Here is a 5,602-nt window from a genome sequence, read left to right on the forward strand (position 1 = left end):
AGCTAGGACTAGACCCTCCACACTGTACAAGTGTGGGCGAGGGGAAAGAATATACTCTGTCACCCTCTTCTTTCCCCCAGGAGCCCACATTTTTTTTGAATCTTCCTGTTCTGCTGACAATCCAGAGACCTCCTTCCTGCCCGTTTAACACACCAGTGTTTTTTAGCAATTAAGGCGAGAATGGGGTGGGGATAAAGATAAGCCAATTTTTTTCCGCCATGCAAGTGTGAAAGATAAGATAAGGCTAAGCTGGGGCAAAGCGGCTGCTTACAACCTCCCCTCAGCGATTTTGATCGGTCACTTCTTATCTCGAAAAAATGCTCCTTTCGAAAACTGCATCAAAAAAAGAAAAAAGCTGACGGAAAGCGTTTTCATTTGGAAGTGACATTTAAAACCTAACTACCTTCCACCCGCAACCCCACTCCAAAGGCGAGGCTCTCCAGGAAAAGTCGCACCTCTACTGCAGGGTTTCAGGCCTTCTCGTGGGGGGACTGGATTTCTAGTGTAATTAAACTCAATAAAACCAGGGATGCGCAATGAGGATTTATTCTGCACCTGACACAAGCTCCAAAAGGCACTTTCTTTTTCTTTTACTGATCTACATTTGTGTCTCACCATCGACACGAGGTGCTGAAACTAAACAAACAAGTAGCTATATTTGGGAGGGCCGTATAATAACTATGTCAACAAAGAGGTGGCTGTTCGTTGGAAAATAATAAGAAACTCTGCTGATTTTCACAAGACCCTGTAATGGGGGGCAGAGAAGGCATCACACAGCCCAGACCCTGAGAATCCCCAACTCAACTGGAGTCTCCCTGAGTTTTATCTAGTCTTTTCTCCTCACTGAGAGATTTCCGGAAGAATTTCTATTTGTTGAAGGTTTTGGTATCTAAGTCCACGCCCTCAAGGTGACCTGCAAATCGCCCCCCGCCCCCCAGTAAAGCTGCTGGCCTCAGATAGCAAGCAAAGGAGACTTGACCCCTAGGCCTAACTGGAGCTTGTGCCCAAAACAGGCTCAGAGCTCTGAGGCACCTTCACCCCGTAGGCACCCTGAAGCCAGGCACCCAGAGTCTGCCGGCTCGGGGTCAGGCTACAGGACTCAAAGCCCAGAGCCAGCCACAGCCGGATTGTCCCCAGGGAGTCGAAACCACCGGTCGGGGAAACCCCTCCTCTCGCCCTTCCCCGAAGAGCCTGGTCGCGGCGTCAGCGCAGAGCGAGCGGGCACTGCTGCCAGCCGGGCCTCTCCGGAGGCCCACACGCGTCCCATTAGTCAGCTCGAGCTCCCCCTGGACGAGCCGTCTGGCACGGCCTCAAGGCCCGGTTCGGGCAGGGATGGGGTGCGGGGCCTCGGAGAGCTCAGCGGGACCCGGCTCGACTTGGTTCCGCGTTCCTGGACCCGCGGCGAAGAGGAGCCGGCGGGCCAGGCCGCTCCCCGGCGGGCTCTCGGCGCCGAGCTGCGCTTCACGTGCCCGCCATGGCAGCGGCGAGGAGGGGCTGAGAGGCGCGCGGCCGATCCCGCAGGGTCCGCGACCCCGCGTCCAGGTCCCCGGGGTGGGGGCGGGGCGGGGCCCGAGGAGCACCCTGAAGCCCCCATCTCTGCACAAGGCGAGGGCGACGTCGCCCGATGCCCTGAGCTTCCTAGGGCGCTGCTCCGAGAGCTGCGCGGCGGTGGCAGCCAGGGGAGGGTGCTCCTCGCGGCCGCGCCGGGAACTTCCCGGCCGCCCCGCCGCCGCAGTCACGGGGACCGGAAGCCCTCCCGCCGCCCCGAACGGCCAGCGCTGGCCCCTAGGGCAGTTCCAGACGGGAGCTGGCCGCCTGTCCTCCTAGATCCCCTTTGGTTCCAGGCGATTGTCCGCGCCCCGGAATGGACCCATTTTAGGCACGGAGGAGCCTCCCCGCAGTCCGGCGAGACGTCCCCCAGTTACCGCTACCAACACGCCTTTCCCCTCCCTCCGCTCTGAGCCCCGCAGCTGGGACAGGAGGGGAGCGGAGCAGCCACTCCGGCCGGGCAGGAACACCTGCTCCCGAGCCCTGCAGCTGGGCGCGTGGTGCGGAGAGAAGCTGTCTACTGTTGTGTACAGAGATCGCGGAACAGAAAATGGGGCGCTCCGGAGCACTGGTGCCTCATCCTCCCCCCCCCATTTCCTACCCATTCTGGGCGGTCAACCCCAAAGCCAGAAAGGGCACTGATCTCCCTGAGGGTCTTAGGGCAACAACACCTGAGATCCAGTTTCTGGCCTTAAGAGGTCGTTAGCAAGTCACACGGGGCAAAAAACAGTGTGGGAACCTTCCCCAGTGTCCACTCCCGCTCTTCAACCCAGACATCCTCATCTGCCCCACGGTTTCTGGCCTCGTGCCGCGGACGGCAGTAGGTCAGGATGGCACCAGCATCTCCCCCCTCTCCCGAGGGTCAAAGACTCTGGTATGGACCTCCGGCTTTGGCACTGCGCGTGGGGGAGGGCCAAAGGGTCCTCCCCATCTTCTCGAAAGGGCGGTGGAGCTAACCTGCGTGGCTGTCCCAGCCTCACCCCGCCCCCGTCCGGCCCTCCCCGACTCCCCTGGCTCAGGGCCCGGCCGGGGAAGGCGTTGTTTTGCCAGCGGGAGCCGAGCGAGTGCGCAGAGAAAAGCCACCCTGCTCTAATGAGAGTGCACACAGCGCTGCAGCGAGGAGGAGGATTACCCGGCGGGCGGGGGAGGGGAGCGCGGGCCGGGGCCGCGGGCGGCGTGTGCGGCGGCCCCGTGGGCCCGGAGTCCCCGCCTGTCTGGCTGCTAATCGCACGCTTTCTGCTGTTACGGAGGCAGGCGGGAGCCGGCGACCGAGCCCAGCGCCGGCGACTCGGCGGGTGACACGGAAACATGGCGCAGCGCCCCTCCCCCGCCCGCCCTCCCGGCGCTCCCGCCTCCTGCCTCGCACTTCCTCCCGCCCGCGCGGCTTTTGCAGTTCTAATGCTCTGCTTTCGGCCTGGCACCATTACGCTAGCAGCCGCTTCTCTGCGGCCTTGCGCGTCTCTTTCCCCTTTGTTTTCAGGGTCTATAGAAAAGGTTTGCTTTTGTCCCGAGCTCTCTCGTTAAACCAAACTTGTGGTGGCAACGGAAGGCAGTGCGGGCGGGGAGGGGCCAGGGGATTTTGGCAGCAACGGAGCAGAGTGTGGTGGAAACTTCTCTCGCTGGGTTCCCCGCCACCGCCTTCCAACCCCCACCTCCACTCACAGACCAGCCGCCCCGCCGACGCTTCTCTCCTGAGAGGCCCCAGCGCTCCAGGAAGAAGGCCTGGGACACAGGGACTGTGACCACGGGCCTTCGAAGAGACCAGGGTTCTTGTCTGTGACCCCAGACTTTTGGCACTCAATGACCTTGATCCTTGGTGCGTTTACTTGACTTGGCTTTCGTCTGGTCCTTCGGGGCCCTGTATCTCAGGCAGTGAATAAAAAAAAGGATCAAAGTAAAGTGTTTAGCGTGTGGTTCTTCTTTTCGAAAGGCTCGCTGGAACCTTACCCACTTACTGCAGGCCTTCTTTATAGGGTACAGGGCGACAAGAGACGAGCATGGACTCAAAGAACAAATGACAGAAAACCTCATCCCAGGTGGCTGGGCACCTCACCCACACTCACTTAGCATGCCCTTGGGAAAACCCTGCAAAGTGGGGGACCCTCAGTGTAGCTCCTTCGGTTCAGGAGATGCCAAACCTTCCCCTCTCCAGGCGAGAAATCCAGACAACCCCTTCCCCCCAGGTCGCACTCCCCAGACCCACGCGTATGCTGTGGCTTTCTGCACTGGAGCTGCTCAGGCGGCAATTTTTTTAAGCCTGCAATTAAGCGAGGCGTCGCCGTGTCCTCGGCTAGTGTCGATCCTGTCAGTCGCACATGGCCTTGGTGCTCTGGTCCGAGGCCCCGCGATTAGTCACAGGCTCGCTTCGCTCCTTCCCTAATCCGCCTCTGCAGGCAGCCTGGGGACGCGGCCGACTAGGCGGCGCTGGCAGGGAGCCACCGCACGCGGGGCGGGCCTCCTGGTTAGTGCCAGCCCCACTGCACCGGAGCCAGCGCGGGCCCCGAGGTGCGGGATTGACGCCCCCCCCGCCCCCTGGTGGGGCGCCGGCGTCCCTCCTCCTCCCGCCCCTCTCCTGGGCCTGCGAGATCTATTTGTGTGGTGTCATTTGCATAAAAATAGGACAAGTGTTTCAGTACGTTCGAACGCGGGAGGCGAAATCCTTATTGATGTGTCTGTGTGGAGCCTTCGGTTGTCGGAGCAGTTTGATTTAGGGTGTTTGTGTTGCCTTCTGCGAGAAATGAGAGGAAATCCTGTGCAACGCTTACGGCGGCCAGGGCCCCCTGGAGCATCCCCGCTCTGCGCGGCTGGGAGTAGTGTACCGCTCGGGCCCCAGCACACCAAGTCTACAACCGGCAGGTTGAGGGCCAGGCGGGCGGCCTATTATGACTTCATAAAACCGGGCGGCCTAATCACCAGCTGCCAATCCATTTACATGTGCCACTTCCCAAAGCACCCTTCTTCGTCCAGGCAGAGCCTACCGCGGGTTCGCCGCGGACACAGCTAGAATCTCCCAGTGGAAGCTAACCAAGTGCTCGTCCTTTCCCGTCGGTAGCCCGGCTGCCCCTGCAAGGCGAGACCCTGCTCCCTAGGCCTCTGCGCCTCTCTCTCTCCAGCAACTCCTCAGCGTGGACAAATAGCTTGGGAGGGCGCCGGCCTCTCGGAGCCAGTAAATCAATCATTAACTCCCTAGCGAGGCCGAGCCAAGGGAGGGGGATGGGGGCCAGAGCCCAGAGCGCCGGGCAAGAGCAGGACTCCCTACCCTAGACTAAGACATCCCCGTGCCAGCGAACTGCTCGAGGGCAGTTCCTCCAAGTCTTCCCGGTCTCTTGCAGAAGCCACAGCCTGCTGGGCCTTTCTAGCTACACCGCGCCTCGCCGGGCAGGTTGGGTTACTGCACTGGGCTTCCCGGCCTGCTGTCCCTAGAAGAGTGTGCCACACAGGGGCAACTTCCTGGGATCCATCTCGGCTCCACGTAACTCCAGCTTGGCCAAATCTATTCGATCGGGTGGACCTGTCTCCCGAGGCATGCTCTCCTTGTAGCGTTCAGTGGATGTGGCACGCAGAGGGTTAAAAAGCCTCCGTTCGCTCTAGCTCCTCCGCGGCACAGAGGAAATGCTGATCAAAGTGCCTACGGGGAAGGAAACACACGCACACTCGGGGCCCGGGTCGAAGGAGACAGTTCCCAAGTCGCCTGCCTCGAGCCGCTTCCCACACTCCAGGCGAGGCAAGGCGGCCCCGCACGATTCACCCCGCGGAGCTCTGCGTGCAGGGGCTGGGGAAGGAGGAGGGACAAGGGGGGCGGGAGGCGAGCCCGGGCTGCGCGCCAAGAGGCCCGGAGCCACAGATTAGTCACCGCTCGGCTTGGAGCTCACGGGTACGCGGGGGAAACGGGAGGGCAGGCGGCGGCCCAGCTCAGCCCAGCTCCCGGGGCCCCCGGCGCCGCTGCCCCCGCCCCCACCCCCGCCTGCTGAGGCTCTCCCGGACTCTCGCCGCGGAGATCCACTTGTCAGTTCAAGGGCAGGACAGAAACTGCAAGCTGAGTCTTGCAAACAGG

This window comes from Mastomys coucha, chromosome X (assembly GCF_008632895.1).
Source record: "Mastomys coucha isolate ucsf_1 chromosome X, UCSF_Mcou_1, whole genome shotgun sequence".
Classification (NCBI taxonomy): domain Eukaryota; kingdom Metazoa; phylum Chordata; class Mammalia; order Rodentia; family Muridae; genus Mastomys; species Mastomys coucha.